Below are 11,788 nucleotides of genomic sequence, written 5' to 3' on the forward strand. Positions count from 1 at the left end.
TCAAAAAACTGTTTACTTTGAGCTGAAGTTATTTTTAGCTGCACTAATCTGTGCAGAGATGATAAAGCTTTTCATTGCAAAGTGAGTGGCTGTGCTTTGCTTCTGGGCAATTTCACTCCACGAGCTCATCCCTTCCCCCTTCCCGGCCACTTCTTTCCACTGAGCTTATCTTCTCTGCCTCTGTGCCAAACACCTCCAAAAGGTTTGTCCCAACTAGACAGGTGGGAGTCTCAGCCCAAACTTCTTTTTTTTTTTTTTCATTTTTCCCTAGGGAATGTATTCAGTTCAGAAAATAAATGAATTTTGTGTTTAATAATCCCCAAAGCCTAGTTCCAAGGCTTTGCTGGAAGCCCATCATGAACGTGCACCCTCTCATCTTTCATTTCTGCAAAATCCCTTCTGTCCAAAGGCTCTTGCAAAAGAAGTCACTTGACAATTACCTCTTTGCAGCTGCAACAAATACAAGCAGATCTCAAACTCGGACCTCATGGCAAGCCAGAGTCCCCAGGCAGTGACAGCACTGCCCTACACCTCATTTTTCCCGAGGGGTCCCACAGCACATTCCAAAGTCCCTCACACACTCTCTGTAAGAAGCACTTTACCTGCTGCTGACAGGAGCAAGCGCGGCAGCTGGTTCACAGCACAAAGGCTACAAAATGCGCATCAATCCTGCTTGGTCAGGGGTTTGTTTGTCTAAAGGACTCCAGAAGCTTCTCCAGTGTAAACCCACAAAGGTCACACATCCAGCACATGCTTCATCAGAAAATCATCCCTTGTGGTAAAAGCTTTCTTGTCTAGGGCACAGCGTGAATAACGTCTCTGTCGGCTCAGGGTGTGTTCAGAGTGGGAAAGAACTTGCAAGTATTAATTAAATACGTTCATTCTGCTTGCTGGGAGGGGTCAGATATACAGAAAAAGCTAAAAATGATTGTCAGGATGAGAAGGTGCAGCAGGAGAGGTATTGCTTAAGCTGATCAAGACTCACTGTGCAGGTGTTGCTGGCAGGGAAGCAAGAGATGTGCTGAGGTGCACAAACAGGTACTTCTTCCCTTTGTCCCTCTGATTCTGCCAGACTGTGGCTGGAAGAAATCAAGGAGCAGGCTGGGTTGGCAGCTGTGTCTCTCCCTTTTGAAGAGCAAAGGGGTTTGCTGATAAATGAGAAACAAATAGTCATCTCTGTCAGTGTTTAATACGTGCCAGAGCCACCCAGCCAACAGCTGATTGTTCACCGGTGGCTGGCAACCAGACAAGGATTCCTGTTGCTGATGTGCAGCAGACAAGTAAATATTTTGATTCTAACTTGTGTTCTCAGCTAAATTGGCTTTTATATGACTTTATTCCACGAAGTCTGAAAAGAGGACTCCTGCTCTGGAACACTGAGGGATCAAAATCATGTTATTAATCCTCTGTGTGAGTCAAAGGACTGCAAGCTTCAGGCTTCACCATATACTCATTCTCTACCTATGGTTGGGAAAAAATTCAGCCTAACCTCCTGTTATGTTTCCTTGCTTTCCACGTTGGTTAATTAAGGGAGTATGTGTAACCAGATGCCTTCTTGTGAAGCAGCTGACCACTGCAACAGCCAGGATGAGCCCAGCAAGGCTGCTCCTGTGTCCTGTACTGTCCCATGCCCTTAGACATGGTGCCATTTATCTATTCTAGCTCTTCCCGAGGCCACAGACACTGAGATCAGGGAGGTGCAGCATCACTGTGACTTTGTCTGTGAGCAGCAGGAGTTCAGGCTGCTCCATGGGAAGAGCTCTGTGTTCTGGTCAGAGGACAAAATATTCTGCTTGTGCCAAGAGTGTACATAGAAAAAACCCAACAGGGTTTGCCTGGTGACCTGGGAGCATTTCCCTCAGGCCCTGCTCACAGCCCTCTGCTCCCAGCACCATACTGGCAACATGCCCTGGGTTTCACGTGTTGCACAGGTGTGCAGTGGCTGACACAGGAAGGTGTAAGATGTGGTGACAGGGCTGCCCTGCATATTGGGTAGCCCAGAGAAAGGCTCTGCCACCCCCAGGGTGGACACAGTGGCTGAGAGAGCCCTGTTCTTCCTTACCAGCTGTGGGCAGGGGAGAATGCTGGCTCCTGGGAGGAATGCAGGGCGCTGTGGGGCATGGGATTTGCCAGGAGGCAGAGCCATCAGTTCTCAGTGGGTTACACCAGTGTCTCAAACGCTCCCTTCCTACTGAAGCAGTAGGTCCTAAGGCACAGCCCCAGTCTCAGAAATCTTACTCCTTTAAACAGCCAAGACAGACAAAGTTAAAGAGGTACTTGTACTATCATCTCCTTTTGGCAGGCGGCTGGTGGAAGGACAGAAGGCTAAATGACTGCTACAGAGACAGATTTTCACCCAGCCCAGAACTTCAACCTTGTCTGCTCTGCTCCTGACAGCTCCTCCATGGCCATCACAGATGGATGGTCCAATGCTTTCGTGGGTCTCTCCTCACCTAATCATGGCCAATCTCACTCCCTGCTGCTTTGAGAAGTATTTTATCTACTGCTCTTTATGTCATGACTATTCCCTTATGGTTATTCCAGGATTTCCAGTTTTCAAAACTTACTCCCTTCGTTCGCTATATTTGTTTCAGATTCTTACTGTCTCCCAAAGTTGGGCTGGGTTTTCTTGGACAGGTGTAAAATTTTCACTTTTATGCAGAATTATGTCTTTTTGGAGACAGAGTTAAATGTTTTCATGCAGACCCCTGTTGCCACTCACTTTTGTGGATTAAATAATTTCTTTTTATAACATCTCTTGAGAAATTTTTTCAGCTTTGTAAAACTTGGCCTGATAAAGTATCAATTGTCTTTGCATCAGATTCTAGCAATGACGCTTAAGTCGACATCAGCTTTCTTGAGCTATATGTTAAAACCTTAGCTCCACACAGTCACGAGTTAGATGTCTCACATGAAGGTCTTACAGAACACCCTTTAATAAAAGCCACCATCCAGGCTGCCTTGGGCCACAAACTGTCAGTCATATTTGATCTAAAAGTCTGTGTTTGGGGCTGGTTCCTTGTCCTCGGAGTGAGAAGTAAATGCCAGTCACCACCCAAAGTACCCTTTGCCCAAATTGCTGTGGCGCCCAGTGGCTCCTCACTGCACACAGTGGTGGTGGCACTGATGTGACCTGCCAGGTATGCAGCAAGCCATCAGTGTGACAGTTGTGCTGTTATTGCTGTATGGACAGATACATTTCCCTGTTTGAACCTACTTTGATGTGATGCCCATCCTGCACAGGTGTGTTCCAGGGAGCAAGGTCCACAACACACTGGACACCTGCCCGCGTCCCACGCTGGCCGTAGGTCCCAGGGACTGAGCTGCTGACAAAGGGGACGTGGTACCAAACAGGCATTTGCCTCAGCTCTCCATCTCTATGGCAACAAGCAGGAGATCCTGCAGGTCAGACAAGAGGTGTGTACTCCGCTGCAGCACTACCTGTTTTCCTGCAGGAATGAGGGCTCAAACTGAGCAACCAGGAGGGAAAATCCACTTTATTGTGGCTAAGAGGCCCTTTTAGTTATTATTTATCCAAGTCTCCAGGCATTGTAATTTATCATTAATAATATAATTAAATCTCAGCTGTCTTGAAGGATGAGTTGAACAAGAAAGTAGCCAGCTGGGTACCTGGAAACATTCTTTTATGCCTCTTCATTGCAGGGGAAGTTCATCCCCATCTCTCCAAGAGCTCCACCAAACACACCACTTATGTCCTGAAGACAAAAAGTCACCAGCTTTTCAGTATCTAAACCAATTTGGGCATTAAGTCTGCTAGCTGTTGTGTTGTTATTGGTTAACAAGAAATTGTGTGAAACTGAGAACTAGAATTAATAAAATAACAGACCCGCTTTTCCCACCTTCATTTGCACAAGAGAAAAAAACAGACTCTTGAATCTATTGGTTTATTAGATAAAATTTAAGATGCAAAATCAGAGAAACCTGATAGATTTGATATTGAAATGTTGGATGTTGGAGGGAGAAGTGTGTGATCCTACATGCAAAATAATTACTATTTTAGAGGAAACTACTACATGATAGGGTTTGTTACCCCAAGAAACAATACGGAGGGGTTGGTGTATTCTGAATTTCATCCCAGTTCGCTGCATGCTGACTTCCTCGTGTAAACAGGTCATTTTTGGCAAGGCTTGTGGAATATTTACCACTATTTGTTCCACGGGACTTCAAACTGGGACATCACCACAGTCCAAACAACTGAGCTGTGCCTGCTGGCTAGGGATCCAGCCCAGCCAGAGCCAGGAGCTGGCACTGTTAGTGAAGGTATCCAAACAAGCCACATTTGGGAAGCAGTTGGGAGTCATCTTTAATCATTCAGCACTTTCAGTTGAGTTCGTTTAGTTCCAAGCTGGGTAATTACAGCCTCATTATTTTTCTATTTACAATGAAGACAAGCCTGCAAGCCAGGCAGAATAATTTCTTCTGCTACCGTTGCCATGATAGCACATCTACACCATAAGCAATTTGTCATGGTATCAGTTTTATTAATGGTAAATAATGACTCTTCAGTTAAGCAACATCTTCACATCAGCTGGTGCCTAACCATAAAACACTAAGTAAAATTTCAAGCCCTACAGACAGGTAATTGAGTTGAGATTCCCAGTGCCCAGCATGTTCCTTGCTGACCAGCATGTGTCAGGTTTTCCACATTATTTTTTTCACTGAAATTAATACCCGGCTACAATCAGGCTTTAATTTTAAAGCCACTAAAGCTCATCTAAAAATAAGACATCAAAGTTCCCGTGACAGTAAGTAGAGGCCAGGACTAAGGGAACAGTGGTAGATCAGGTATCAGAGAGTAATTCATCCTGTCTGTCCACCTTCACTGGCTGGAGGGAGAGCTCAATCCTTGCAGGGACTATTTCTCAGCCCAGAACCCACTGTTAGTGTGGCATACACTGAAGTGCACAGAGGCATCGCTTCAATGGATCTTGCTTCAAATAGTTTGAAGACTGTAATGATACAAAATACATGTTTGAAAACAGCTTTGAAAAAAAAATATCCACAAGAACTGTACTGTGGCACTGGGTTCTGCAAAAGCCCCAGAAAACAAGGTAGGAAATATAGTTATACCAGCACACCTTTTAATTGAAAATTTTAAGTCATCCGTAGAGTCTGAAGAAACTTCTGCCATTATCTCAAAAAGCCAACAAATTCTGAACGGCACTATTATATTTAATAGGGGGAAATGACTCTGTTTCTGCCACCAAAACACCTGTGTACGTCACGCTGAGCACAGTGACCTGCTTTTGTTTCCTATGGACACGCTCTGGGCTGCAGGAACATGACACACTTAACGTGCACTTTAAAATGACTGCGTGCATCTGCAGCTCAGTTTTCTCAAGTGCGTTCTGCAGCAGGAAGCTGGTTGTAAGATCCCCTGATAAACCAACACTCAGCCCTCAGTTCTTCCCCTTCCTTCCCTTCCAAGATTAAGACTGTGGCTGTTTCTGCCCCCAGTGCACGTGGATTCTGTGAATGCTGAGCCTTGTCAGCTCTTGCCCTGCGCTGCCTTCTGCAAATTGCTTGATTTACACCCTCTTGGGCAACAACTCTATTGAACCCAGAGATGTGACTAGCATGGCATTGTACTGTTAGACTTCCCCAGGGCACTTTTTCTTCTAAATCGTCTAGGACAGGAAAAACAGTTAGATAAAGAAGAATGTAATGACTCATTCCCCAATGCCATGGAGGTTCAGAACAACCAGAAAAGAGTTAACAGCACAGCCAACCCCCCAGCAGTATTTCAGAGTTTCTAAATACAGAGTTCCTTTCTGAGCTGGATGCCCATTTTTGTTATCTTAAAAGTATTTGTGGAACTCTTGGCCAACTTTAAACAAACAAACAGGGAGAAATATTTGTGAAGATAACATGGCCAAGAGTGTTTCTAAGTTGAAGTTGAGTCTTTCTAAGTTGAAGGTTTTAGTTTTTAGACTATTTCTTTAAAGCTTGTGAATAGAAGAAAAAAATTGCTCTGGAGATGTTAAATCACAAAACCATCCCAGCTAAGGCTTTGGAATAACAATCATTCAACTTAGCAAATATCAAACGTGGGAAGGGATTTATCTGACGCATCTTTATGATCATGTGAACTCCTCTCTCAAGGAGAAACAGTCTCTGCTGGAGACACAAGAGGAAGGAACTGTTTTGCCTTCTTTAAAAAAATATAACAACATAAGCAACTGTAACATGCTCAAAGCTTCCTGGCACAAATGCAAAAATGCAACATCTGAAATGTCAGCTGGTATGCTGGGAGGATTTACATGATTTAAAAGATTTATGAGAAAGAACTATTTCACTGCCTTCAGAGCATCTTGGAAAGTAGCAGTGGGGGGGACAACGGAAAAGAAGGGGAAAAAAATCTTCAGCTAAAAGAAATTATCATGGCCAGTGTGATTCTGTATTGCTCTTTTCAGTGCAAGGAAAAAAAATGGGTCAGGCACTCACTGGATTTTAAGCTGCATTTAAAGATGAATGAACAGAGTCTGCCATGACTCTGGGATGTGCTCATTTTCTCACATTACATATTGACTCACATAATCCTGTGGCTCACCTAAAGCCACACATCTCGTCACTGCTCAAGGCAGGATTAAATCAAGAAATTCCTGACTTTTCCTCCCACTGTTGTTTCACTAGAAGCTGTTCTGCTGCAGCCACTGCTGATACACAAAGACTGGCCAGCTGGATTTCAGCACAGGCTCTCAGGGGAGAGATGGGGTCACAGAGACAGGGGAAATAAACCTTGCCTTAATAAAAATATAATACATCAAGCAAGGAAAAGGCATTAAACCATTTGAAACTATAAACTCTGCAACATTTATAAGTGCGCTTGGGCAACACTCAAGTGGAAGATTGGCTTGCTTTGTGGCTACCCACTCTTGAAGTGGCTGCTTAAAAGCATGGTCCTCGATGTTCTGCACAGCCTGAGGTGCTCCAGCACCAAACTTGAGCCCAGCTCAGCTCTGTGGGGCTGATGCTGTGCCAGGATGGGGGAAAGTTCCAGCTCCAGCAATGCCTCTGGCTCCAAGACTCCTCCTGGGACAGTTACAAGCAGCTCACATCAGCACAGGGCTAGGGCTGATCCAACGGTGCCAGCCCCGTCTGGGTCAGATCCTGCGCCCCTGAGGGCCCTGTCTGAGCACCCAGTGCTGTTTGCAGGGGTACCACATTCACCTATCATTAAACTGTTCACTTCCTCCTCCTTTTTACCAGCCATCTGTTGCCAGTGCCTTCCATGGTTCATTCACAGATGTCACTGCAGATCTTTTGTGCAAAATATTCCCTCCAATCTATCTCTGTTTATGTTTTGTTGTTGGGCGGTTTGCTGGTTTTTTGGATTTTGTTTTTTTGGTTTTTTTAATATATAAGCTTTTATTTAATTTTATTTAAATACTTGTCAATACATTTAAGTTTCACTGATGCTTCCATAAATAATGAAAGAACTCAGTAATACCATTCCAGGGTATTAGATTAAGGTGAACATTTTTCTCCATCTGTTTCACCAATAACCTAAACTAATGCAGTTTCCAGACCAGAGCGCATGATCTTAAGCGAACTGAAGAGAGTAAAAAGGTCTCTGGTGACACATAAAGACTTAGAGGAGATTGAACAAAGGTGTCCTATAAAATAAATTTCTGGCCAAACAAAACTGGAAAGACACAGAGATTACAATTCCTCTATCATAACAGCAGTGACTCATCCAGTTGCATAGTCACTTGGGGTGAAAAAGAAAACAGTTACTCAATCTCTCAGGGATTTAGACACAGAAGAATATATTATGCAAGTTTTAGCTGCGTTACTAATGGCCTTGAAGCACACAACTCTACTATGACTCTCACTCAGCTCAGCAGATCACAAATAAGATGACTCACGTATCCATGATATGATAGGAAAATAGAGAGCCTAAGAAGTGCAGAGGCAGGTGCTAATACAGTCACAGAGCACGCAGTCAAGGGGAAAAGAGATGTATAAAATCATGAGCAAAGGACTGCAGAGAAATCAGCTTGTGTATTTGGAGACTCGAGGGCACGGCCTAGGTTGATTTTCCTTAGATCAGGGGGCTGTGAGTGTGAAGCCAGGCTGTGTGCGCAGATGAGCCAGGCCAGTGGCACCACTCACCTGCGTGTCCCCAGGGAAAGGCAGCAGAGAGCTGCCCTTGGTCTCTGCCTGGCAGTGGTGAGCGAGCCCCTGTACGGCAGCACACGGTGAGATCACACACCAGTGAAAGTCATCCACAAACTTAACAATATTTATACTTGGCAGGACTTCCTACCCTGCTGGTACATCATGATTTGGTAGAAGCTGTTAACTCTGATTGTTTAAAGACTAATTAAACCCACTGGTGGTGCCAGCCATAGCAGTATTTTGCCCATTATCTCATGACTAACCTCCTCGTGGATGAGGGCTTTGACAGCTGTTCTCAAAGCACTGGTTAAAATCTGAATGGTTGAGCAGAGCTCAACTCAAATTCTGGACTAAACAGCTGGAAAAGCAATTGTCCCAAGAAAACTGCAATGCTTTATGCTCTGGAGATCAAATCAAAGCACAGATGTAAATATAGCTTAAAGCTAAACACTTTATAGAAGCCAAATAATTAGGAGGATTTTATTAGAAAGCTGATGCTGATACATCTAAATTTGGAACTTTATGCAGGCCAGAGCACAGTTAGATGTTTAGACCTGTACATGAGTCAAGGCAATGCTACTGTAGAAACACAATGTATGATTATGATTTTTTAATTTTTACAGACAGCTTGGCACAGCCATTCCAATTTGCTGTTCCCATCACCTGACTGAAAGATTCTGGATGGTCAAAGGATTATTCAATTATAATGTGTCTGTGAGATCTGGTACCTGCAAAAACACAGTGCATGCAGAGCAGGAACCCTCAAATACTCCGGGGAACATCAGGAAAAATTCTGCGTTTTTGTTATCACAGAAAGGAGACCCTTGAGAGTAACAAGAATAGCACTAACGCACAAGCTTGAGTGACATTTTTTTATGAGCTCAGTTGCACAAAGGAACTGCAGAGAACTGCTTTCAAATGACTAAATCTGACACATTTCCTTTAAATATTACCTAATTCGAAGGGGTTTATTCTAGGCATTTCAACTTACATATGTATGGGATGTAATGTATAGATACAGAAGGGATGCACCATTTCATTCTGCTGTCAGAGCTGATTACCAAACCAGAGCAGGGTATTTTTGTACAAACCAGGATAACCTCCTGCCATATCCTGTGTCGTTCCCAGAGCTGACATCCCTAGGCTGACTTCATCCTTATCTCCTGTTAAACATGTAGGGGTTTAGGTGATGTGATGCAGAATCAGAGAGGGTTTATGATGGCAAGTAAAACAAGCACTTGGAAATCTCTTGTTACGCGGACAGTGGAAGGAAAAAGCTTTTTATCTGCATCCCTTGTCTCTGCCCAGCATAACCCAGTGGAGGATCCCACAGTACTTTGCAAAACTATTTGTCTCATAAATGTCCTGAGAAGAAAACACTTGCAGATTCAAGATTTAGATGAGTTTCATCACTATATTAGTAATACACAATATTCCAATATATTTGAATTATTTGCCCAGGATTACTGGGAAGGGAACACAGGATTTGTGATTGTGCTTTTATTCTGCACATATTCATTGGAACAAACAGTGAAGGAGCAGGGATGTGGCAAAAGCTTTCTTAGAGATCCAGCTGGTGCAACCAGAAGGGTAATAAAAATACATTAGCAATAAAGGCTCATATATTATCTGAAGCAAGCACAGTTCCTATGATTTATGGAGTGACCTTTTTCTGAAAGAAGCCTGTGTGTCCTCATGAATAAGGCTGATTGCAAGAGAGATTATACTGTTAACATAGTGTTCATATATTCTGAGTGTTAAAACTGCTGTGGAAAATACGTGGCTGGTTTACTGGATGCTCTTTGTCATTTCTTGGCAATTTTAGAGGGCAGTAAAGCTGTCATTCTGATTGTTAGTGCCTTTCTGTGATGGAAGGTTTTTTGAACAGGGACTGTGTGAAGGGTCTGACAGAGTGTAAAGTGATGTGCAATAGCTGGAACTGCTACAGCCAGAAAATATCCTGTAACACCAGCTGGTCAGTTCTGACCCTGCCCTGTGATATTTTGCAAGACTAATGCCAATTAAAGACAATGCAAACTGCTTTCCTAAACCTCTGTGCAAACTTTGGTCAAATCCTCATGGTGTTGTATCACGACAGCCAACTCTCATCCACTTCATTTGCTCCCAGACTTTTGTGAGGAGGAGAGAAGTCACACAGCTGTCCCTCTCCAACTCCTCCAGGCTGCAACCTGTGCTGGGAATCCAGACCCAGGGAGGCCCCTGTACTCTGGGCAGCTGAAAAACAAGGTCTCTTTTCACCTGGCTCCTCTACCTTCCTCTTCTTCCATGTTAACGGAGCCTATCTGTAGTTTTTGTAGCCATGCACCTCCAGGTATGAACTGAGCCTGGTGTGAACTGATGCAGAAGTGTTTCCTTGAGAAACTCCACCTCTGAAAAGCTCCTGAGCTTTCCCACTTCCACCTAGAGGTCCGTTTAAACATACAGGCCAAAATTCATGGACACCCTTCAGTGCTCAGCAAATCATAGAGGAAAAGAGGGGCCGCAAAGTGGTAGTAGGAAAAGGTTCTTCATCCAAAGGCTGAAGGATAGGCTGGAGCAGGCTCCCCAGGACAGTGGTCACGGCCAGAACTCAAGGAGTGTTTGGACAACGCTCTCAGGAACATGGTGGGATTTCTTGGGGCTGTCCTGTGCATGGCTATGAGTTGGACTCGGTGGTCTCTTCCAGCCTGGAACACTCTGTGATGTGAGTTCTGGAGCACAAGCACCTGTGTCTGTTATCACGATCGGTCAAGAGTGGGAATGAGTTACAGATCCTGCCCCGGTGAAACAGCTTCGCGAGGCTGAGCAGGTGCGTGGCCCCGGCAGGGCAGGTGACAGCCGTGTCGCCAGCCCCCGGGCCACGGCCATTGCTCGCACCACGACCCACACAGGCTCTACATGAAGCGGCAGGAGGATTCCCGCTCGCTTCCTGCGGCATCCCGGCTGTCGCGGTGCCGCCGGTTAGGGCAGCGGTGACGCGGCTGTAACTCGCACGGCCGTGACGCCTGTCACCGCACCGGGTCACGCCCCGCGGGGCCCGAGGGCTCAGCGTTACCCGGGGCACGGGCCACGCCAGGGCGCCCTGCGGGCTGCCGGTGCCCAGAGGCGGGGAAACGCGGTGTGCTCTGTCACAGTGCCGCACGGGGCGGGGGCGGCTCGGTGCTGTCCCGGTGCCCTCCCGCTGCCGCCCGCTGCCATCCCGGTGCCGCCCCGGTGCCCTCCCGGTGCCATCCCGGTGCCCTCCCGCTGCCGCCCCGGTGCCGCCCCGGTGCCATCCCGGTGCCCTCCCGGTGCCATCCCGTGCCGCCCCAGTGCCGCCCGCTGCCATCCCGCTGCCGCCCCGGTGCCCTCCCGGTGCCGCCCCGGTGCCGCCCCGGTGCCGCCCGCTGCCATCCCGGTGCCCTCCCGGTGCCGCCCCGGTGCCCTCCCGGTGCCATCCCGGTGCCGCCCCGCTGCCGCCCCGGTGCCCTCCCGGTGCCATCCCGCTGCCGCCCCGGTGCCATCCCGCTGCCGCCCCGGTGCCATCCCGGTGCCGCCCCGGTGCCGCCCCGGTGCCCTCCCGGTGCCCGCGTTGCACGGCAACGGCTGCGCGCGCCAAGGCACCGCCGAGCGCCCCCCGCAGGTGCGGCCCGGCTGCCGGGCTGCC

This window comes from Corvus hawaiiensis, chromosome 17, assembly GCF_020740725.1.
Source record: "Corvus hawaiiensis isolate bCorHaw1 chromosome 17, bCorHaw1.pri.cur, whole genome shotgun sequence".
Classification (NCBI taxonomy): domain Eukaryota; kingdom Metazoa; phylum Chordata; class Aves; order Passeriformes; family Corvidae; genus Corvus; species Corvus hawaiiensis.